The sequence below is a fragment of the Apis florea genome, unplaced genomic scaffold (genome assembly GCF_048593485.1).
Source record: "Apis florea isolate Af1SG1 unplaced genomic scaffold, ASM4859348v1 contig_3367_pilon, whole genome shotgun sequence".
Taxonomy (NCBI): Eukaryota; Metazoa; Arthropoda; class Insecta; order Hymenoptera; family Apidae; genus Apis; species Apis florea.
The window spans coordinates 5,350,408-5,376,420 of NW_028256746.1; the positions used below are offsets into that span (position 1 = coordinate 5,350,408).

General features: G+C 41.2%; 1 long non-coding RNA gene across 3 annotated transcripts in view; it reads right to left on the minus strand.

Moving 5' to 3' along the window:
- LOC105734902 (uncharacterized) overlaps positions 1 to 25,171 on the minus strand; it is a 184,449-nt gene extending 159,278 nt beyond the window's left edge. Inside the window, exons 1-6 of one of the 3 annotated variants that reach the window (XR_015293319.1) lie at positions 25,057 to 25,171; positions 24,691 to 24,796; positions 23,930 to 24,008; positions 23,441 to 23,681; positions 23,089 to 23,183; positions 12,461 to 12,525 (exon numbers count right to left, since the gene is read on the minus strand). This is a non-coding gene — a long non-coding RNA (uncharacterized LOC105734902). Of the gene's footprint in view, positions 1 to 12,460; positions 12,526 to 23,088; positions 23,184 to 23,440; positions 23,682 to 23,798; positions 24,009 to 24,133; positions 24,183 to 24,690; positions 24,797 to 25,056 lie in introns of those variants that run through there. The other 2 variants (XR_015293318.1, XR_015293320.1) reach the window with 2 other exon arrangements.
- Positions 25,172 to 26,013: the final 842 nt, after the last annotated feature.

Sequence of the window (26,013 nt, forward strand, 5' to 3'; positions counted from 1 at the left end):
ATCGATCACCGCGGATCTTCCTCCACCGCGAAAGTAGAACGAAGCAATTTCCATATTCGTAAATTTATTCTACCCGTACGAGCCGAGCTATTAATTACTCGACACGAGGATGAAAAATGACACGATCGAGAACGGAAGAAAAATTTGTTGGTCGGCCGATTAAACGGCATCGATTAAACGGAAGTCCGGTGTCTCGATCAAAGCCAAGTTTTCGTTCCTACAACTCGTAGTGTGTGTGTGTGTGTGTGTGTTTGCCACTGTTCCGTGGCAGAAATTTCCGTGGACGGTGCTCACGAGGAACGGTAACGGAAATGCTAATGCGGCCGGGTCCAGGAAATACCTAAGCAAAGGAGCGTTCCAACTACGACAAAGACGCCCAAGCCTGGGGAATATCTCGGCTAGCTATGTCTTCATCCCTTGCCACTTCTTGCGCGCGTCGTGTAAAATGGATGCGTGGTGAATCACGATGAAAGCCTGTCCAGTCTTCGAGTTTCAACAACGATCCTTGTAATATGTATATTACGCCAAACGTGGAACTTACGTAGAAGGCTCGATGAATGTGCATGAATTATTACCTCCCGTTTTAATCTAACCTAAACGAAACGGTGCTTCCAACAATCGTACAGAATTCGACGCTTATGCATCTTCTTTCTTCCTTCCTCGAATTTTGCGCGCCGCGATACAAAAGAAAAAAGAATAGAAAAAAAAAAAAAAATACCAAACATAAAATGTAATAGTCAATTGGTTCCGTTAATGTTCCGTCGTCGTCGTCGGTCGAACGTCAAATTTCGATTCGACCGCATTGGGCGCGATCCAAAAAAACAAAGAAAAAAAAAAAACCGATGCAAAACCGGAAGATCTCAATCGACCCCGACCCGCCTACGCAAATCGAACACACCGGGATATTTCATCCCCGTCACTCCCAACATCAAATTTCAATTTTGCCGCAATCCCTGTGAAATCGGAAAAACCGAGCGGTAACCAGAAAATTTCGACACGCGTCGGGACTCCGTTGCTCGCACCGAGCATTCTATAGTGATATTTCGTTACCGTCGCCCAACTGTCCACCCTCCCCGTCTATGCATCGTAGTTTAACCCGGTGCGGCAAGTGGGATTGGCGAATTATTATTAAACGCCGTCAAAACAGCGAATTTATTTCGGCGCGGTATCTTATTGATGTAGCGGTGGATCGCGGGGTCCGTGGGCCGCGCCGCGGGAGGCAAACGGGCCCCACCGGTACTACAAGCGCCATAAATTTCTTTGGATCCAATATCATGCCTGTAACTCGTTAAGCTTTTAACCTCGTCCCGGCGTGCCTATCGCCGCGATATTATTTTGATGCCGGCCGCCAGATATCAATCAGGCCATTGTTGTTGTTTGCGGCCCGAACATCCTCCCTCCCTCTCTCTCTCTCTCTCTTTGGCAACAAGATCCTCCGCGAGATGGTTAACCGTGGTTAACGTGCACACACGTTCGTGCTCACGTTCGTGCGCGCACGAATGCGACCGATCGGGGGAGGGGAAGGGATCGACAGGATCGCGGAACGTGTCCTTCCCCCGTTCCTGAATAATCGAAAACGCTGAGTGCACGTCCGTGTTACGTCCAGGCATCTCGGTTAACGCTTGGCCCACCGACGAATGGAAATTCTATTCGCGAGAACGGCTAACTTTCTCCTAGTCGGTTCTTCCATTTTCCGAATCTTGCCTTCGAACGACAACGATCTCGATGATTTTCTGTTTCGAGTATGAGAGAAGAAAAGATTCACACGCACGTCCTTCATTGTTACTTAACTTTTTAACTAGGACAGTGAGGTTGATCGAAGATTTTCATGCCGATTCGTTCGTCGTTTATTCGTTTGAATTTAGAAAAGTAATAATGGAAATGGAGACGCGCAATTCACGTTCCCACGTCGGGTCGCGTAAAGGAATATTATCGAGATATAGGATAAGAGTGTGACGAAAAGAGGGCGTTACGCTAAGAAAGCAAATTGTTCTTTTTCAGTCCGATCGAATGGCAGATCGACGACACTGTCCCGTCATTATCGGGGAATTATTATTATTCCGTTGTCGGACGTGCGCTCGTCCCCGGCACGGCGAAGGAGGGAGGATGAAAGAGCGAAAGAAAAAAAGAAGGAAGAAGCGATGACCCGAGAGGGTCAGTGACAGAGGAGAAGGAACGAAGTTGGAGAGCGAACGATGCTCGTTCCAGTCGAAGAAACGCGCGAGGGACAGGAACAAGGTGGTGCTCCCTCGTTCGTTAACAACTTAATAAGGGAGAGTGGCGCGGAATTATTTTTCCCCCCGTTTCGCGATTCATTTTCGCGAAATTCCTTCCTCGTCCCTATCCGTGGGAAATTTTTAATCGATAATAACCGAGCGGGATAGAAACGATGAATGTTCAAGTAGAATTCGACTCGTTTGAGTTACGCTCGCGTTTCGACCGACTTGTAGAAAGTTGTTCATGAATTAAACATGCAGAGAGTGCATCGAGGAACGTTTAACTTGAAATACTGCATATTTATGCGTATTCGCCCGGATTACCATAGACGAGTAAAATTCTTCTTCGATCTTGGAAGGAGGAGGAGAAGGAGAGGGGATCGAACGCGGCACGAAAAATCGACTTTTAACGAGTGAACGAGACACGCTCGCGTCGCGATAATTACATTATAAAATATTGGCTGGGGACGAGGAGGAAGGGACGGACGGACGGATGCTAATTCGACGGATGATCCGACCTCTCTTTCGCGTTTCCCTCGCGACAAGGATCGGGAGAAGATGGTGTCTAGGAATGGTATCAACGGTGATTACGGTATCCACGGTATCTTGATTAGTTCCTCGGCGTCGTCGGCAAACTTTCGTCGTTAGCTAATTGGCGCCCGCGTGAAACCGCGTTGTTTGCGCAGGCACGAGGTGTACATATGCCGCGCGGCTGACATCCACCGGCGTGACTTTGTTTTAACACGGGACCAGTCCTATAACCTCGCAATCTCGCCAACTTCCCTCGCCGCTCTGATAAACGTGCCAAAGTAAAACTGCAATTTGCCCCCTTGACAACCCATCTCTAAACGTTTCCACTTTGCGAGTCGAGCCTGCTAATTCCTTCCCGACCTTCCCAAACTGCGCTCTTCCTTCCTTTTCCAGAAAAAAAGTCCACGCTTCTCGCTCAATTTGGCGAAACTTCGCGAAACAATTACGGCATCGATCGATTTTCAAACTCGCCAAGATGCTAGATATTTCTTGAAAGATGCGTTTCAAAGATTCGTCCTTTACGGTATAACATAACATTCGATGTTATATACGTTTCGTCCCGAATAGGATTTCCGCGTTAATTATGGAGGCGGCGTTCGCGCGTACGATTATTCTTCAAATTAACGTCACATACAGCTCGCGTTTCCCAGACGTTATTACGTTTCGCGGTAACGACGCCGAGATGAAGGTCGACGGGCGCGGCGCGGCGCGGTGACGTTCAACAACACAAAGACACCGTCGTGCGTTCTTAAAGAAAGGGGGGACTATGGTGGTCCACGACGGGCCCTGAATGCCAGCCATTATTTCGACGATCTGTTTCGCTCGGCGAAACACGCTCCGTCTCATCCCGCTTTGCCCATCGGCCTCGTTAAACATTCATCGGGCCCGATGCACGCGTGCACACACGCCTCTTATACGACCGAACCTTGTAATCACGTATCGATTCCGCGTTGTCGTTTCGTTATCGCCACCGTTATACCCCGCTTTTCCCTCTGTCGATCCACCGCGATAAACCGTTTCTCGCAACTTCGACCATCGATCAGCCATTCGTTATACGTATATAAATATATATATATGTATATGTATATAGTAGTAGAAGCGTTGCGTCCGCTCTTTGTCCAAAGCGAGTCTACGCACGTGGACAGCGCGAGGGGGAAGAAAGAAGAAAGTTAATAATGCAAAAACGCGAGCGGTGGAAAAAGCGAGGCGGTGGATGAAGCGAGGCGCACGCGAGAGTGTAAGCTATAAACTTTGCGGGGAAAAATGCCTGGTGCAGGGTATTAATTAAAGAACGGGAGGATCGTATTCTTGGAACGTGGACGCCTTAACTTTCGATCCCGAGTTTTTAATATATCGTCACGGGAATCCCGTCCCGGGGAATAGAAATGACGATAAGCGTATGCATAGTTCGATTGTTTATGAACGATTAAAAAAAAATATCGGTAAGTAACGGTCCGAGAGGTCATCGTGGTCGTTTGGAACGCGGGCACGGGATCTCTCTAGCTCTACTTCAGACTCGCCACCACCTTAATCCGGCTTTGTGTCACGCGTTACAGCTCCCGCTCGAGAAAATATTTGTATCCTTGGACCGTAGCTGGACCGTTTCGTCGATAATATTCATGACCTGTCACGGTGTCTATCGACTGTTTCGAAATGCAATTTAGACGCCTTGGATGGTCGTCGATCGAACGAGAGGTACATGACGGTGTATAAAGAAACGAGAGCATTAACGTTAAGATAAACGCGACAGCAATTTCGTATTTCGATTCGACACGGGATAGTTTGCGTGTCTGAATCGAGGGAACGTTGGCGGGAGAAAAGCTGTGGGAAAGCAGTTTGTCGAAGCAAAGTGTCGAAATGAAATGATATTTACAAGATTTTCTTTCTCGAAAAGTCTGTGGAGAGCAGCGGTGGTATCGATCGTTCGAAATGGCCGCAAATGCTTTCTCTCAAATTAGAAGGGAACAGTAATTTCGAAGCGCTCGATCGCGCACACTTTTTCAACCTATCGTGAAAAAAACTCGCGAACAAACATTTCTATCAGTTCCATTGACGATCGATAGCCAATAGAAAAATTGTATCGACTTTTAATACAGGCCGAGTAATAAACGAATATATCGCGAATATCCACAAGGGTAATGCGTCCCGGTAGTGAGATTTTTTATCGTGCCTGCGCCGGATGGCAGATAAATTGATTTGTGATTGGATCACGGTACAGCCGCTCTGGTTTAAAGTCAGGTTTTATTGACGATTGACGAGCGACCGCGTTACCCCGACGCGTTTCTCGTGGTTTTTTTTTCTTCGAGAATAAAACCAGCTTGGCGTCAAGACGCGAAAACGTTTCTATTCTTTGAACACATTTCACTCTGCTACTCTATAACGCATACATCCCTCGTATATTGCGATTAAATGTGTATCATTCAAAGCGACGCTCTATCATTAATATATTTCGAAGGATCGATCCTCGAGATCAAAGCAGAATATAAAAGTCGACACGTTTTACTAAATAAGCGAAAACTCTTGTTTCTCGCTTATTTATTAAATTATAGGATAGAATTGTCTCGCTTCAGGTTACATTAATATTTACTCGGTCCGTAGAAGTAGTAGAATTTAACAATTATTCTTATATATTCTGTCTGTCGGCAAAAAAATATCGAAGATGAGATAGAGAATAATAGAAATTATTCGAATACGGTGAATTTTAAAAATTTCACTTGGCAGAAATTTAAAATAATTCCTCCACAATTCGTATCGATCGATTCGTTGTCGAAGAATCGTTCACACGCGGAATCCAAGTCTCTCGTCGGATCGGGATGTCTTAATCACGCATCGAGAGAGGCCTCGGGCCACGACGCTTCGCTCGATACTCTGTAAATCCAGCGGCGAGTCAACTTCTTTTACACGATCGGAAAAAGGAGTACGTGTCGTGTATATCCGGCGACACGCTCCTTCTCCCTCTCTCCCCACGGATTCTACCACCTGTCCCCTCCACCACCCCCCACGCTTCTACCGTGCTTCTCTCCGTCCCTTTCCCGATTTCGCGTGCACACGGGGGCAGATTAACGTCGATGGGGCGCCACGCGCACCGTTTTTCTGTCCCTCTGTTCTCCCTCTCTCCCTCGTTTCGTTCTCGCGACCGGCTCTATTTGTCCTTATTTATCGGTCTGTCCGCGTGACTTTTTCTCCGATTCCCAATGCATTATCTTGATCGATTACTCGTTACGACGCTGATTTATATTCCCCTGCGTTTTATGCAGGCGTGCACCACTGACGTCGCCACTTCGCGATCGAACCGTCCCGCTTCCGTGCCGCCATCGGACCGATTTTTTACGCATCGTTCCCTTTATGCCACGAACACTTCTGTCCGTAAAAGTTTACATACTTGGAACGTGGAAAAAACAACGAGAAGATCGATATTTCATCGTGAAATTTCAATCTCGTTCCATTCTGTTGCGAAATACCGTTTGACACTATCGTGTTGCAGTCTGAAGATTTAATAAAAAAATTTTTCAAAAATCAAGGTTCATCCTAATGTCGTTGATAAAAAGGAATTTACATATTCGTGTCTGTGGCATGAAAAAGGGACGTTATTATATCGTTGCCCCGCAAAACAGAGAAATTCGAACCGTTGCGATTCCTAACCTCGATACAGGATGTACAGAAATGTATGATATAATGAATATGCAGCAGGTATTGTACGAATACAAAATAACCGATATTTTGTTTATATTTCGTGTTGTTAGCCTGATTTTCAACAGCGTTTCGATATTTTAAAAGACAAAATATATATATATATATTTCGAGATTCGTCGTCGAAAAAGGAAAGAAACTACTCCCGTAACAGATACGAATCTATTAACGAATCTACTGCTTGTTGTACCGATTCGAATGAAATATTCGGTCGAAATTCGTCGATTTTTCTTGAATCGAGAGTAGAAGAACGCAAAAAAAAAAAAAAAAAAAAAAGAAACTCGGGTATTTTTGTAACGTTTTAATTGTATCCCATTTGCATCGTTAAACGAAAGCGTTCGATACTTTTAATAACAATTTTCCAGTGTTTCCCTTTCGGATAGCGTAACGTACGTTTAATATTTCGATACGCAAATCAGAGAGAGGGAAATATTGTGTTTTAAATAAAAGGGGCTGCATTAATGTTGCGCGCATGCCGCGTAATTTCTATTATTCTTTTTTATCAAATATTTTACCAACTATTTTTCCCTTTTTTCTCTCCTCCCCTCCCCCCTCCTCCCCACTTTTTTTCTGCCCGGCACGGTTATAAATACGGCCGGGGAGAAAATATCGGCAATCGGAGATTTCATAAAAATGAATTTTCGACCAATCCCCGATTACATCGAGCGTCGAGCGAACAGCCGCGCACCGGCCGGAAGCGCAACAAGCGTTTAGCCGCCGCGCATTTTGTTCCTGTAAAAACAAAAACAGGGGGGTGAAAAAAAAAAGGAATATATAAAAAACTATAGAAGAAGAAGAGAGAAAAAAAAAACACTACCACACGATACACCATTACACGGGGATCCACAGCATTTTTCCGACCCGTTAAATCCGAAATTGCATTTTTTTCCTTTCTTTCTTTCTTTTTTTTTTTTTTTTCCCCTCCTCTCCTCCCCGTTTTCCATTCCGCTCGAGCGGAGCATCGATCGCGGAATTCAATTCACGGACGCGCGAGATCATATTGCATTCATAGAATTAGAGAAATTCTCGGTATCGTCGCGGTGGCGCTCGTTCCGCTCGCTCGGGCAAAATATTTCGATCCCCGGCAACAAACGGAAGGATTGTCCCGCGAATCGGCGAGGCACACGGATCTGCCGGTTGAATTGTTATTAACAACGTATCGCAACTCGAGGCGGCGGCGGTGTAATGGAGATACTACGGAAACTAGTTGGCAAGATAGATAGGAAGCGTTGTATTAACTTCACCTCCTACCCGGTTGTGTATTTTGTCGCGTGTTAAGTAATACGCCGCGCTGATTGATAGCAACCTGACTAACAACTGTTCAAACCGTTATACCTCGGGCTCGAAACCGAAACGAAACTTAAGTTAACCAAGTTATTTTATACGTTAGAACCTTCATTTTTATTACTTCTATCCGTACCTTTTTCTTTTCTTTTCTCCCCCACTTCATCTTCGCACGTGGAAGAATCAACAATAATTTTCATTGGACAGGAATGAAGCTTGAAATATTTCAAAGATGCATGATTCGCGAGAAGATGAATCGAAAACCTCGGTCGAGTGTGTATTATATATATATATATATATATATATATATATATATATATATATATATATAGGTAAGGATAGATAAGTGTGCTCCGAAAATGAAGCAAGATATTCCTGGTAATTTCCGGTTAGCTTTATAAGTCTTGGTTACTTCCATTCTCCCCTCCGCGCCGAACCACCTTTTCTAATGCATGACGTTCGCCCGACGACCGACGGTTTTCTGATTAGAACATTATGAATTCAAAGGGGGGAACGAGGTAGCTTCATCTTCCGAACCGTGTGTAACCACGTCAGTTCTTTCCAACTCGAGTTCTCGAGGGGTTTATCGGAAGGCCGGTCGGCCGAGACCAAGATAAACTCTTGTAAAAAGGCTCGAATGGGCCTTAATTAGGCGGCGCCCCGTTAATTAGGCATCGGCCCCCGAGAGCCGATTTTTATATCGGTATAAGAATCGGTAGCGGAAAACCGAATCGTTACGAGACGGCTCTCTCTCTCTCTCTCTCTCTCTCTCTCTCCACATATGACGCGGCCTCTTCTCTGCCTCCGTGTATCGGGTCAAGTGATAACGTGTAACATAAATTCAGCTGTATAATTGGTAGTCGCGCCGCAATTAGCATTCGTACCGAAATTGAATCAATTAACCCTAATTCGCGAAAAGGAGATACGCGAGTAGGAGTCGAGAGGATCGTTGCGCGTCGATACGGAGATAGATCTCCATCGATCGCGAGAATTTCAAGGAGGCACTACTAAATCCATCGGGAGGCGAACAATACGCGCGTCAACCAGGACGACGACAACTACTAGGACGAGAACGAGGAGGGAAAAAAATAATTAATTAAACGGAAGGACGAGGAGGGGGAAACGCAGAGGTTCCAATCAATACTATCGGTTTCGAGAAATCGAGAACATCGATTCCCATGAAGCACCGAGGCGAGGCACCGGCGAAGAAGCAGGTAGATCCGATCTAGCCAGATCACATCCGCCTGCTCGATCCCATCTCGGCCGTTTCGAGCGCGCGGTGCAACGAACCCGAGGCAATCTCACCGGCCATCCCCAACGTTGCGCGAGTTCCCGTATAACCAGGATTCGTCTACGCGAGGCACGCGCGCGTGTGTATGCGTGTGTCCTCGCGCGTGTCTCCATCCTCTCCTCTGTCTCTCTCTGTCCGGAGAGAAAAAGTGGCGGCGGGGCCCGTAAATCAATCGTGGACGCGCGAGGAGAAGCGGAGACTCGGAGCTGAGCCGCGTGGAAATCGTACGGTGGGCCGGGCTTAATGGCGGTTCGGCTCGCGTGTTAAACACCAGTTATCTTGCCGATCGGTAAGTTTTACGTTTGCCCTTAGCCTAACTGGTCGCGTGCTCGCCGTGGGTTCAGATCTTCATTGGTGGACCCCTGGTTCCTTTCCAACGGGCGGAGCCTTGGCCAACGTTATCTTGTAACTCGTCTCGAAAAGGAAACGGGACCAAGCGCTGGTGTATCGCTTCGTGTGTATACATGTATGTACACGTGTGTGTATTTTTTGATTTCGTTCGACACGAACTCTATCTCGATACGAGATAGGTTCGATTACTACGCGTATCCCTCCTCTCCCTAGATTCCTCGTTTCGAGCATTGTCGGAATCGGAAACCTTTCAATCCCGTGTTCCGTATTCTATTGTTCGCCGTCTGCTTGTCAGCCTCGACAAGCTCCAACGTTCATTATTGATACGTTTGTGAAGGATGCAAATGGAGGCAAGAACCTCGGTAACCATTTGTTCGATGCGCTTTAGGTGTAACCTGGCTTTTGCCCTAACCTCGAATACGTTCAATCCCGAAAGGGGAATTCTGCTCTCTAAGATTCTCCACTCCTCGTGCATTCTTTCTCTGGGCGAGAAAGAATTTTTTTTCAAAACTTCCCTTTCCCTTTTAAAAAAAATTTCGATCGATACGAAGCGTTTGGTCAAGATACCACCACCATCATCGCCACTTGGTACCGATACCAAGACCGATCGTGGCGATCGACTCGCCGCTACCTTACGGAATCTCCCACTCTTCCTTCCTCCGTGGCGGAGTGTAGTACGTAGCCCAAGGCTTTTCCATGAAGCCTTTGTTCGCTCCATAATGAATTCAGTAAGTTTTGTCGAGGGTGGTAGTTTCCTGCTGGCACCCTCAAAATTGAGATCGTTGCACCGTCGGCGGGAAGGGTCAGAGAGGAAGGGACACGGGGACCAGGGGGGCAATTTATGAACTGACGCTTCCTTTATGAGGGGGCGGTTTCGGGGCCGCGGCTGAATTTTAACACGTGACTCACGGCGCAATCGCGGAGAAAGAATATATCCTCGGCTCGGATATTACTGGAACGGCTATCTCTTATCCGTCTTATCTAATCTCACTTCGAGAATCGGCCGAGTTCTCCGATTAAAATCGTCTGCAACTGGCCCCGATCTTGCCCAATCCTCGTAACCGAAACAAGCAGATTGTTACTTCGTGCGTACGGATACGCTGTTATTATCGAAAACGACTCGAAATTGTTTAAAATCGCGCGCGGCGATACCGATCTGGAAACCAAGTTTCCGTTTACGGGAAACGCCTTTCTCATTAATCATTTACTGGAAACAAGTACAATCCCGCTCCTTCCTCGAAAGGAATAATATCACTCGTATTACACTTTTTTTTCCTTTTTTTTTTTTTTTTTTTTAATAATTCTTCTCGATATACGACAAGGATTCTCTATTAGTCGAAATAGTTAAAATTTCACAACGTTCTGTGACCCCGTCAATAAATCCCATGACTCTCGCGCAAAATCAGCAGACGATCCGCCATTTCCACCATCATACTTCCCCCTCCCCACAACGTTGATAACACGCCAATCTTCTTTTTCTCCCCCGTTAATAGCACGGCGATTGCCTCGCGCAATTTCGCTCCAAGCGTTGTTCCGCGTGAAAAATTCAAAACGTATCGGTCAGGTTGCCGTGTTCTCTTCGAGGACGCGGTTTGGAACTAACGACGACGGGAAAAAAAAGATAGAAAAGCGCAGAACACGCTTCCTCGAAATAAACGAACGATTGGATTTGACGATCTATCGCGCGCCACATCGTGTAACGCGAAATATTCCCTGCCCAATCGGTTCCCTTCGGTATGCGCGGAAAATCATATCCATTACGAAGATTAAGGACAGGGAGGAGAGGTAACCACATTTTCTCACGTTAATAACGCTTCAAGGTAGTACTACACGTCGGTGAATCGCATCGGGCCCGCGTTGCTTGTAGCAATCATAACTGTATCCTTGGAGCGGAATATGCGTACTGGTTGGGTCGGTGGTTCATCAATAATTGGCGAGCCTCGTGGAACCTGGCACGCAGTCGGTGTAATGTCGGCCTAAGTACCTTGATCCGCGTACACGGAATCCGTGCGCCACGGAACACGGAGGGAGCGTCGGCGAAGATGTCGCGGAAATTGAAAATGAATCCGCACGTATTCTACTTCGTGGCTCTCCCCCATTACGACTCGTTGTTATTAGCCTGACCCCTCGCTATCGCCGAGCGAACACGGGCTTCGAAACTCTCTTCTCGCGTACGTATTTTTCCTCGACACCTTCTCCGAGGAGGAACGTTTCTCACTCACGTTAATTACGAAGAGAGAAAGAACGAAAATGGTATAAGAAGAACGACCCGATGTAGATAATGAAACGATAAATTTGAAACGGGTGAGGTTCGAGCACGATCGATAACCTCGATCGAAAATATAACGCGAGGAGTCCAGGATGGAACGTCTTCGTGAAGTTTTAACGAGAGACACGCGGTCTCGATATAAAATATTTCGTACAAGCGATAGATCGTGCCGGAAGGATCGATTTCGAAGGATTGGAAAGCGAGGAAAGGGTGACTTTCTCTCGCGGCATCAATCCGTGATTCGAGCCGCGGCATTGTGACGCACGCGGGACGAAAGGATATCCCTCTAGGAGACAAGTATTCAATTACAATAATAATGTCGATTCACAAAAGAGTTTCAAAGCAAGTTGAGCGAGCGGCGCGATGATAGTCCTCGCGGACCAAAAAGGAACGCTTTGGTGAAGAGAAGAGAAGAGAAAGAAGAGACAACTTGTGGGAGAATCCGGGGAAACGAAGAGAGATGAAAGGTAAGTGAATAAGCGCGGGTCGAGAGAGCGAAGAGTAGTAAAGATCATGGTGCGAGGAGAGCACGAAAAGGATTCTTTCTCGTGGCCGATAACTTGGGGGAGAGAGAAAGAGAGAGAGAGAGAGACGAGAAGAGTCACGCGGGAGAAAATGAAAGAGAAGCGATTCGAAGGGATGGGGGAAAAAGAGAAAGAGAGAGTGTATCCGTTTTGTTGGTTGCGTCGATGCCTCTGGGATTATATACGACGTTCAACGACAATACGTTTCTGAGATCACTATCGGGCCACTATTGTCGGCCATTAAAAATACCTTCTCAACATTTATTCGGCAAATAAATCTCGATCCAATGGAATGCGACCCTCCTCCGTCCTCTCCTACTTCATCGGTGGATCCTCGTTGTCATCGTTGATATTCCGACTTGTTCTTTTCTGGGAACAAATGAATGGGCCGTGTTAACGCACGGAGATCATCTTCATTAAGGAAACCATACCCGCCATATGGGCCTTTTATACGCGTATATAGGTGTACCCGTGTCGGACAACGGTGGCAACATCTATCCGTTTATATTAATCGTTTAATTAGCGTTTTAATTTGCTTGTTTTCAACCGACGGATAATAATCGGTACGAGATTTTACCCGGCAGGGAGAAATTTCTCTTCTTCCTTTTTCTTTCGGCGGTCGAACGTTAGGTCGACGACTCGCTCGTCTCGTTCTCGTTTCACGAGAGAAAGAGAGAGGGAGAGAGAGAGAGAGAGAGAGAGAGAGAGAGAGAAGAAAGGCGGAGCATGATACAAGTTGTTGCGCGAGGTTTCTTTATTCGATCGTTAGTTGGTCGTGGTAGAGTTTCGCGGCCGTTCTTTCTTCTGCCGTTGGAAAATTTGTTCCAAAATGTACGACAAAGGAGGTTAAAAACACGTTGAAACAAGCATTTATGAATATTTTATTCTTGCAACTTCATTATATCGCGACGAGGAACGGCATATGATCGCAATCTAGAGAAAAGCGCGTCGTTTCATTCGAGATATTTTCTTTCCACGAACCCGTTTAAAAAAATCTCATCTTTTCAAAGAAAACCCAGAGACGAAGGAAGGAAGAGAAACGGAAGAATGAAAAGAGGAGGAAAGAAATTCTCAATTTAGAAAAAGCCACGTTCAATCGCGCGAACGCATTTGAAAATTGTAAGAATATTGGCAACACTTTTATCGCGCTCTAAAACAGATTCCGTTCTTAATCCACCTCTTAACTTTATTTCGAACGTGTTTGCCTCGGCCCCGGTTCCCTGCTTATTTCGTACGAGAAAATACATTTCCAGAGCATCGATATAATCTGCGTTAACCTCTCTCTGGGAATCTGTTTCGCTCCGCCGTTCGCCGGTGAGCCTTAACGACGTCCCCAACGACAACGTTGAAGAAAAAAAAAAACTTTAAGCGCGGAATTTACTCGTCCAATATCTCGTTCCTCTTGGAATCGGTATCGCGGGGATCTACGCGTCTCGTTGCTTCGTAGGCATTGGCGTAATAACGGTAACGACGGCTCGATAACAAGAGGGACAACGATAAAGCCGAGGCTCGGCTATAAATATGCCTCACACCGAACCACCTACGTTGTCATCATTCCTCGCTGTATCCTCGTCCTCCTGTTCCACTCTCTACTCTCCCTCCCTCGTTCGTCTCGTTCCGTCTCACTGTCTTCGTTGTAGTCGTTACACATCTCTTTGTCGTCCCGTCGTCGTCGTCGTCGTCGTCGTCGTCTAGGAAGGGTGGAGACGCAACTGCGCGGAGAAGCCGTTACCGTCGGTTATACGCATCGAGGTGTGAAGGAAGGCGGCGAAACAACAACGCGCCACTTCGATGTAAACTGTAACACGCGCAAAATGACTTACTCCCAGGGTACAACTCACACTCCGCGTATCCGTCCATGCGTGAACAATAATTAGCTTAATTAATCCGTCGGTCTGGCGAGGCGACTGATAATTTGATACAATGTTAAAGTGACATTAGCCGATAAGCCGCCCTTTATCCACCCTACGCATCTTTACGTTCCCCCTCTTTCTTCCCTCGCCTCTCCCTCGACTCTTCCAACGGAACGCGTTGCTCACTCACCCCGACCTCTCTCCTAATTCCACCTCCTGGAAGTCGTCCAATTAAACGTACCTTCCACGCTCTACAACCTTCCTCCTCTCCACACCCTCCTCTCGCACCGGAAAGGACCTTGCAACTTCCTCTTCGCCCACGCTTATATCCTTCTCTCTTTCTCTTTCTCCTGAACCACCGCAGTTCTATCCACCGCCAAAACGGATATTTCTAAGTTTCGGGCGCGGTATACCTTTAATGCGTTTGCACTAAGCTCGCGCTAGTTTCTGCAATCTAAACCGAACGTCGCGCGATTATATTCGCGTTAAGAGGAGATCGAGAGATTCGATGTAGTTTAATTTCTGCGTTGAAACAAATTTTAACGTTAACGACCCAAAGTAGCAAAGATATAAGGGTATAGGAAAAGGGACGACCGAGTAAAAAGATGAAACGTATCGAGTATGAAAAAATCCACGATGTAATATTTTTCTTTTTCTTTTTTTTTTCTCAACGAATTTCGCTTGTTCAGAATTTTCTCATTTTGTATTCCATACCGTCGAGAGAGCATCCCCCGCGTTCAGGCGTGACTAGCGCTTATACCGGTGTAAACTCAACTTGTTTGCCGGGGAAGGCGAGGAAGGAGCAACAAGAGAGGAAGAGAAAGAGATCTATGGATCTTCTGTGGAACCCAAAGCAACGTCGCGGATTACGTGCAGACTGGAAAACGAAGCGCGGAGGATAACCGCGAGATTAATCGATCCCATCGTTTAATCGTCGGATGAGGTGTATGGATTGTATCAGCGTTAGTGGCTCTGATGAAAGACTTCGTGGGTTTCTAACAGCGGAAGAATTATTAAACGAACGATCTTAATTAATTACATTTCTGCCTCGCCGTCTAATAACACGGAAACGTTTGAAATGAATTCTGAAATAATAATAATAATAATCTTTCTTTTTTTTCTTCTTCCTCTTAAACGTATTAAACCAATTAAATTCATATATTCACAGGTATATTCCGATTTTCAATTGGAACCGAATTCCGATAAGCGAGTTTCCATCACGCGATATCGATTTCGTAGCAGTAATGGCAAATTCGAATAAATGAGGTGACGGTGTACAAAGTATCGTCAATCTACTTAATGCGCTAAACAGTGAAGTGCACACAAGCCGATTATCCGGTTATCTGCGCGATATGTTGGAATTACGAAAGCCACGTAATCTATTTCCACCGATCGTGAACGATCGTAATAACTTATTCCTTTGAAGAACAACCGTTCAAAGCCGGAACACGTACACGCTCGCCAATCTCCTTTCACGAATTGCTGCTTTTCTATGCACGTTCTATGTATTGGAGATAAGATTCGTCGTTCGAATTTTCTACGATAAATTAAACGATTATAAATATTCGTATCGCGAAAAAAAAAAAAAGAAAGGAAAGAAAAGAAAGAAAAATCGAATAGTCCACGTTTCTTTCACGCAATCTTTCTTTAAAATATCTCTCCCTATATAACATCAACATCAGTTCCGTTATAGGATATTAGAAGGTAAATCTTCGAATTTCATTAAAGCAACCCTCCGTTCTTCTTTCACGAACGTTATATCGTTCAAAAGTTTAGCGATATATCTGCGAAGCGGGCGTTGGCTGCGATCAACTATCAATTACAGCCACGAATCTTAATCCCTGCCATTATGCGCTCGTTCCCGTTTCACCCCGTTTCGCCGCCGTCTTTCCCGTAGGAAATAAGCGAAAGGAGGGAGGAGGGGGAGGGGGGAGGTCAGATCTCTGCGCCGGTGTGATTATCCAAGGGTAAAACTGATCACGTACGGCCGGGTGGCGCGCACAATGGCCAACTTTATCCAACTTAAGGGCTATTAGAAGCAACCCCTTTCGCTCCGTCTGCGTCCCTTCAAGCTTTCGGCCCTTGGCGTCCGTTTGTCCCTGTCGGGTGTGCCGGAGATAACCGTCGCCCGGCTCCCTTCCTCTCGTCTTCCAATAAAGTTACGCGATTCAATGGTACGTGAGCCAGCGCCGAGTTGTGCGCGTCGACGCAGATTATATTACGATCCCGATTACCAACACCGGGCACGGACGCCTTACCTTACCAACCTCTACGCACCAGAAATTATTATTAATAAACGTAGGAAAACGCGTGATATCGCGGTTATTTACGATTCTGCGTTAACCGCGCAGCGAACGAACGGTTCGCGTCTGATTATCGCTCTCCTTCCTCTTCTGGAGTGTAAAATTGCTTGGCCCGCGATTAATATTTATAACGCCGCACCATCTCTTCGATTAATCTTCGCCCTCGGATCACGTTTATTCAAGCGTTCTCGACTCGATAACGCTTATCGCGCGAGCAGGAAAAATAACGAACTTCTCCGACGATTTCACGTTTCACGGAGAAATCGCGACGACGAAAATCCCTTGCGTTGCGCCGCCTTCTTCGAACGATCGAGTTCAGACGGTTTGCTCCAATTATGGAATAGAGAATTGGCGAGGAGGGAAGGTGAATTCGTACGATGGGAAACCGCAAACGGGGAACAACAGCGTGAAAAGTGGGTGGGCAGGAGCGAGAAGGAAGCACGGCGGGTTAAATCGGGCAGCAGACGTTAATGATTTCAGCGAGTTTGTACACACAGGCCGCGTATATTGTTAAGCTTCCCTCCGTAAAAGAGCGTTAAACCTTACCGACCACGATGACCCCACTGCCAGTCATCGTCGATAATCACCGTTTCTCCTCTCGTCAAACTCCTCCTTCTCGCCGCTTTCTACACGCACGCCAGACCAACGGATTCGGTCCGCTTCCTAATAACTATCGTCATTAGCGCTCGAAATCAACGGGCGACGAAAGGGATAGACATTTTTTTTCACGCACGAGCGATTTCGCAATATCGTTCGCGGGAGGGACACGCGCGAGAATTAACGAAGAAAGTTTTCAACGCGATCCAATATACTCGTCGAGTGACAATAAATGATCACACTTTCTCCCTTATACGATATCTGTATACGATATTTATAATGTTTGGATGTAAACGTTCGAAACGAGTTCTGTACGATCGAGGCAATAACGCATGGAACGCATAGGATTCGAAGGAAAAACGTGTTTGGATACGACGAGAGGCAGAGAATCGAATGAAAAATGCTTTGTTTCCTGTCACAACCGCTCGACTATCGATAAATTAATATCTTTTATCCGTTTTATTTTATCCACGATATTAAATATTAGATCTTGATTGAAATTACAACAAAACAGGCTCGTACACACGATCCGAACAACTTAATTCGACGACGTTAAATTATTATCGGCGCAACACGTACTCCTCGATTTTTCATCACGCGATCGACGTATTCCTGTTAATTGAACATCATCGAACGATGATAAATCACGTGCATCGCTCTATCGATCATTCGATTTCATTTTTTTCGAATCGAAAGCTGGGAGAAGCGCGTATCTACGCGCGCGGAGAAACATCGCGATCCGTTCCGCATCGAGCGGGTCAAACTCGAGTCGATATCGCAGCCCAATTCTCGGCGACAAAACGGTTCCACCGTGATTAACCCGGCGACGATGTAAAAGAATGATCTAAGCATCGCGTTCTTCGACAACGTATATTCCCGTGCGAAACTACAAAGGAAAATTGGGAATTGATCTCGCGAGCGCGCCCCAACGATTCGCTCATTGTTCTCTCGAAAGCGAACCCCGTGCTCCAATTGGTCAGCTTTTGTATCGTTTCAAACGCGAAAATCGCGAAACTATATCTAATTTTCCTTCGAAAAATCGATCCAACGATTCGACGATAAGACTATCTATCCCCGCGTTACGTCACGCGCGCTATTCTTCCACCGATCGTCGTCGTCCCATCGATAAAAGGAACCTCGTTGAACGCTGTTGAACGTCCGTGAACCTTCTCGCGAATATTTCTTCCCGGAGCGGTACATCAAAAGAGTTTTTGCGCCGCGCACGCTTTCGAGCGGATGCCGTTCATCACCGCTCGAGCGATTTAGATTATAAATTTCGTACGCAGCTCGTACGAGGGAAAAAGTGGAGGGGGGAAGAACGCTTTCAAAACGAGTTCAATCATTCCTGACAAATCAATAATTCATTATCCCCGGTGATGATTTACTCCGAGACAGGGGCCTGTAATTAATTCGGCCGAGTTAAATACAGTTTTGACAACGGGCGACCGTTCAATAAACTCGGCAAAGCGAGCACCGTTTGAGCGCAACAAACGCGACGCCCTCGTGCAAGATCTGTCTGTAAATAAAATAACGTAGCCGATCGATCGTTAACGAAGAGGAATGTCGCCGATTTGCCGTGTGTATTTCGCATAGGCTTCGCGTTATATTAAGACCGATGTGATTCACACGAAACGAAACCGGTAACAAACGAGTGGAGTAGCGGTCAACGGAGAATTATTACATTCGTAACGCGCTCGTCAGCGGTTCGTTCCGTCGCTCCCTGTTCCCGTTTCTCCTCGGTTCGGCCGGTAACCTATGACTCACGCGAGAACCATCGTTGAACGGAGCACGTACCGAAGATTAGATAATTCTCGTTACACTAATGCCGTGCGTGACACAGCTCCGGATCCTGGCTCAATGAAAAGTGCCTCGTGCCATCGTGTGCAGGTAGCAGGGATTCGCGTACGTTCGTTTCATTCTCCGCGCGATTATTACGCTCGTTCGGATTAATAATATGTCGGGATGACGTAAAGGTCGATGGGTGGGTTGGTCGGTAATACGAGCCAGCTCATCCAATATTCCTGACACAAAAATCCTTATTCTTTATCCCTGTCCTTCATCCTACGAGTCGGGAAATTTTATTCGAGAGGAAATTTGTAAATTTTCGCGATTTGCCTAGTTAAAGGCGAATCGGTGGATTTAAGAGGATCGAAGGACCTATTTTAGATAGAGATGTTAAAATATCGAAATCGGGAGATAGATTCCTAAGACCGTGGAAATTTCACAATGTTTCGCGAAAGACTTGGAGCAATTTCGGAGTGTGCAATTGACGCGAGAATGATGACGACGATCGAGCAATAAATCGTCGATATCACAATGAGCACGTACCGTGAGCTGTTGGCCGTTTAATGTAATGGCGCAATGAATCATGCAAAAACTTATCGTGTACGAGTGAGAGATGAAGGAATGCGTGTTTTCATTAGTCACTGTTATTTGCTGCACCCTTGTGGATGCGTCGTGATCCAACCCTGACACAAACGCAGCCTTGAGCAAGTATTATCGTGCGTTTTGCTTTTATCGCAGTCGGGAAATCTTACGAGACTTGTGTCACAACTTTTGAAATGTCATTTTTCTAGAGATTTACAACACACTCTCTCTCTCACTCTCGAATACTAATCTAAGTATTTACGTACATCAATCATAGTATTTCGTCGAGCAAATTGATCTTCTCTTTGAGAAATAAAATAAAGTTTTAAAAGAAGTAGAATCGAATAATCAAAGAGTTATAATAATCAAATATATATATATATATTTGATTTATTAACTATATATTTTTTTATATTTTTTATTTAATTAACATTCTTCATTAAAGTATTATAATTACTTACTTAACATTTACTTAACTTCAAATGTCTTCCTTTATAAATAATCATAGCATAATTTAACATAGCATTAAAAATTCAATAGTTCTCTTCCTTCCTAAATGAATATCTAATTATATAACCTAACTACATATATCTACACGTACGTATAAGAATAAAATAACTCGTTTATGTAATCTGAAAATTTTTCTTTCTTAGATAAACAATAAACTATTATGGAGAAACGAATTTTTTTTAACATTTGTAATATATATTTTGAGCAATATTATAATAAATAGAACATATTCATTAAAAACAAATATATATATATATATATTTGCAATTTTTAATAATAAATCCTCTTTAAATAAAAATAAATATTGAAAAAAAAAGATAACAAAATGATAGCTAGAAAAGCTATCAAAATATAACAATCATTCATTTAAAACCCGAAGAAATCACGAATAAATATTTTTTAATTTCGTGACACTAAATTTTCAAAAAAAAAAAATCACGAAGAGTGCAATTCAATTTTGAATCAACGAAAAAAAAAAATAACAAAAAAATTACAAGATTCCCGAACTGTAACCTCAATCAAGGATACATTATTACGCAACATTAATAAATTTAATGCATGCACTCATTTCTAAATATTAATATTAATTTCACAATAACGATATTGACGGATCCAGTGCATGATCATGTAAAACTGCTATCGTTGATTTATGCTTGTGTAGCTTATTTCGCTACATTAGTTGATCTAGAAGCAGAAAAATACTTCCACAATTCCAGTGGAAGATCATTGGGCATTTTATTGACGCAACACTAAAATGAATTTAATACAACAATTGATTTAAAAAATCAAATATCCCGATATCGCAACGCTATACGATAAGTTCAAATTTAAATAAAAAAAAAATGAAATAATAGACTAATTTATAATCGAAGTAATTAAAAGGAATCGCGATATTATTTATAACGCAACACTAATTGGAACCGCAATACTAATGCAAAAACCGCGATTTGCCCATAATGATTGAATGAAATGATGGACCAGCATGCAAATTGGCCATAATACATCAATATACACTTATACATTACTAAACGAGCACAGTGACAAAAATAGTAATGACTTTCCATTCTTTGAACCCGAACAAGATCCAAAAAATGAAAAACCATTCGTTGCAGCCCTCTTCGTGACAGTTTGTCGGGCCTCTTCGGTCTTCCTCCTTCGGGCGCGATGCCCGCTGAAACTTAAAACTAGGCTCGAGATTTCCTGATCGCAAACGAAAAATAAAAGAAAAATTACTGAATCGCGAAAGCTAAGTGCACATGGACGATCAACGATCGCAATGATCGTTCTTCGTGCATGCGTAGAATCTCGAGCGCAACGTTCGTTTCGAGACCGATTTCGCGACCGCGACCGCGAAATTCGAGAACTCGATGAGCGAAGTCATAGACGAGTGAACATTTTGTCCATTCGTCCCAGCTTCACTCTCGATTTTTCAAATTTGATTTCCTGAAACAGGCTGTCACGCGAAAACGCGCCTACCCGACCAGAGACTGTGACAACCTGCCCGGCCCTACCTGCTTATAATTAAACAGACACACCAGAAGTATACTACCTATCCTACCTAATCCTATATTTAAAATGGCAAAGCAGGCACACCAACACACTCATTCAACGATTCTCACGCATAACACTCGGGCGCAAAATGCCTACACTAGGGAAAGCGTCCCGGGACGCCTCCGACACCCGAGCTTGGCACACTGCTCGCACACTCTAACTTTACGTACCATTTTCCTGAAATCGACTGACATTGGCTGGCGACCATTGCGTGAAAAGCAATAAAAACTTGTACGTATATTCTGATTTTAATTGTAAATATTCGTGCTCGAAAAAACATACGAGTCATCATTTAAAGAAATATGGGCATTGTAACCCGCGGTATATATTTAGTAACAGTATACAAACTTGTTACTGTAAATGGCGCCATAAATGAAATAATAATTAAAACGACGCAATTCCACAGCCTAACAACACACACGATGTGGAAAATACGTCGTGCACGATGCACCAACACACTGTCAGTCGCTATGAAATTGTTATAAACTTATGAACTATGGTCATCGTGCTCATTGCCTCTCCCTCATTCAAGTAGCATCTGAGCACGTGAATGAGATCCTGGCAATGAACACGGAAGGGGTTAAATCTGAAAATCCTGAGCTAAAAAAAGATCGATTAATATAAATATTTTGTATCTAACGGATTAATATTTTTCGATTTTTTTTTTATTTATTTTTATATTCTCGTTTTATTTCAAAATATTTATAACATTATTTCGTGCACTTCGATTTATTGATTTCATGAATAATTAAATATATTGAATAAAAAAAAATGGACTAATTAGCAAGGAATATATATGATAAAAAATATATTAATTCAATGCAATAAAAGACTTTATTAATTTAATGAATTATTGGAATTTTATTGAAATTTATATATAAATATTGAAATTTATCTTTTTAAAGTGAGACTAAAATTCATTGTAATGTGATATGAATATTAATGCAAGTAACCTCAGGCGATTTCTTTATCAAAGCATATTTTTGAAAACATGAAAGCATTTAAAACTTGTTGCTTTAATTCAGAAATCTGCCTGTCGCGAAACGTCTTCTTGCGCATAAAATTTAATTTATTTTTATACGTAAGAAATAAAACTTTTATCAAAATATATATCAAATTAAATCGCGAAATTTATAGCGTAAAAATTAAATAAGCATATGTTTTAAAATATTACTATAAAGCGAAAGAAATAAAATTGAAAATGATTTATTATTACATTAATGATAATATGCATTCATATAATTATTGTATAATAACTGCATTGAAGTCAGGAAATATCCGACTTCTCCACTACACAATTGAAATTATTTCTATTATTTATTATTTATTTAAATATTCACGCTCTTCATTTATACACACATATTCATATGGATATTTGGATGCATATCTATACTAAATATTTTCTCATTTTATAAATTTCCAATTTTATATTTTATTCAAAGGTTATACCAATTGACTGCAGCCAAAAATTTTCAATTGCAAATATTTAAAATAATTATGATATTGTATTAATATATTGTCATCAGAAAATAATATATTAATTAATAATATTAAAAAATGTGATGCGCAAGAAGACCTATCCTGAACTAATAAATAAAATACAGAAAAAGAAAATTTATTCACGGTAAATATCCGTGGTCACTGTGCTCGTGCAAAATTCTACATATACAACTAGTCACTCGTATCGATTCGGATCTTTTATCCTACGATATGATTGAGTAACTAGAGGAACAAAAATGCATGCGACTCACCATTAGATGCAAAAAATCTACCATCAATGTTATCATTACGGAAACTCTTCAAGAAGACTATCTTTAAATAACAAGCCTTGAGATTTGGGAAACATCTGTAAGAAATATGAGACATTGTAATTTAAAACATTACTGATTAAAAGAAATTGAAATAATAAAAAATGAAATGCTATTATTTTTATAAAATACTAATAAAAGATATAATACTAATAAGGATTGCAATTCTAATATATAAATTATAATAATAATAAAAATAAAAACGCAACAAAAACTTGAAATATAAAAATTCAAAATTTAGTAATTCTATTTTGATAGAAAAATAAAAAGTATAAATAAAATGAAAGATAATTACCTTTTTGCATAATGAATAATTGATTTATCTTCTTGAAACACTGACTCGAATATATACCGGAAACGAATATTTAAAAAAAAAAAAAAATACAGGCGAAAAAACACTGATTTTAACTAATTTTAAACACTGATAGCGAAACTATTATAATTTAAATAGAACTTCAAAAAAATATAAAAACTTTTACGAAATAAACACTGATTCTATCGACCGCATTGCGCTCGGTCTCAAATATTTTCTGAAACTAAAACTGAATTAATGGAATGAGATAAAATAAGAAAAGATTTTTAAATATTCTTATGGAATATTTGTTTCAAAAATACTGATGATTTTTTAATTGTGAATCACGAATAAAGACAAATTATATTAAGAAATTCATTTAATTCTTACAATCTTCTCTATTTTTATCATATAATAATTATTGTATTATATATTAAAGACAATATATGTGATTAATAATATAATGTATTATAATGTATTATAAAATTTTACCAATTGTTCATTAATTAATAAGGTGTCCATATTGAAATATATATTTTCTTAAAACTCATTCCACTTGTCATTTGATAACCTACAAAAGAAAATCAAGATTTTCAAATAAATATATAAAACGAATAAAATTAATGCTTATATTACAGTAAAACAATAACTAAGCACAAATTCTTAAAAAGTTATAATATAATTTGTTGTAAGTACCTGTTATTCTAACCTCGAATAGATGAATGAAGAAAAAAGAATAATTTAGCTGGCGAAAAGATATAATTTCAATAAATTATAATGATTATAATAAAAGCACGTGTAATTAAATGTAATTGAATTAATAATATATAAACAATATAAAACAATTATGCAAATAAACAAATATTACGCACTAAATTAATCACACAACACAGAGAAAAGTAACGCGACCGAACCCCACTACTATCGATATTACAATGACGCCTCGCGCGACAATTTCGATTATCGAAACACGAACTAGAGAGGGGATACGCTCGGAAGTTTGACAACAAATCGAACATATACGACATAAATTCTCAATTTCTTAGAATGCCCGTATTATAAGAAATGTTTACATTTTCACTCAAACATAATAGACGAAAGAGAAAGACGAATATATAAACGGTACAAACAATGTATTTAGAAAAAGAAAATGTATTATTAAAATAATATAATTTGACGAAAAAGAATTGATTCTTTCATTTAATAAACTAATTATTTTACATTCATTGTACAATAAAATAGATAAAACTTACCGTATTTGCAGAAAAATTATGAGTAAATTCTTGAGTACATTATAAGTGACGTATGCATTTTTTCTTCACAGTAAAATTTTCTTCGAAGTCATAATTGAACAATAATCTGCACAAATAAAGATCAAAATACTAAGAAAAATATCTAAAATTGAAATTAAAACAATATTTAAACTGAAATACCGATTAAAAACATTATAATACAATATAAGCTATCGATAACCTCAACAATCGAATGAACGTCAAGCAAAAGAAACTCAAAGAACTAATTAATTCAATTCGTTATTACAATGTTTAACAGATTACTAAATAAATGAAACTAACAGTAATCCATAAATTCGATAATAAAATAGAAACAGAATTACTTACTGTGTAATCGAGAACAACTCAAGCGGCACGTAACAATCACGATAATTTCCCACTGAAAAATGACGCGTCATAGTTCGCCTAGGGGCTTTTCTAATTGGCTATAGCGGCTAGGTTCCTATTTACAAAACCGCGCGAAAATTAAAGTATCATATAATATTTAATTGTTGATTTCTAAAACATAAAAGATGCATTTATTAAAATTCTAATAAGAATTAAGTATTAATGTTAATTTAACATAAAAATTAAAACAATTTAGTCATAATAAAGAGATTTAAAATAAAAATTTAATTAAATTAAAGAAAACTGAAACACAAAAAAAGAAATTCAAACTTAATTCTTATATGAAATTGCTTTTCACAAGAATATCCTTTTAAATATAATTTTTCTATATTTTTTAATAATGAAAGGGACACTAATTTACTAAATCTTACCAGGAGAACTAGTTACTTTCCGTTTAATATAAAAATAAATTATTAAAAATAACTTAATATGAAAATTAAACAAATTAAACCAGATCTGAAATATAATAGTAAATCAAATGATAATTCATGAATGATAATTGTTATAATAAATAACTAATTATATTAAATAAATAAATAAACGAGTATTCTTATTAAAACACAATATTTAATGCTTTAAAAATAAAAATATATAATTAGATATTACTTTTTACGTTAAAAGATGGTTAAAGTATTATGATTTCGTTTCATTTTTGTTGCAAAATATGTGTCTTTATACAGAGTGTTTGATGCTTTCCGAATAAAACTTAAAATATAAACTTATAGAAGCATAATCTACACAAGTTAAAATAAAAAATATTAATAGATGAAGTTTAAAAAAATGTTAAACTTCATCATAAAATCATTCCTTTTAACGTATTTACTATTATAATTTCGATTGATTTCTTGTTATATAAAATAATTATTTATATAAAATAATTCGAAGTATCGAAGATAA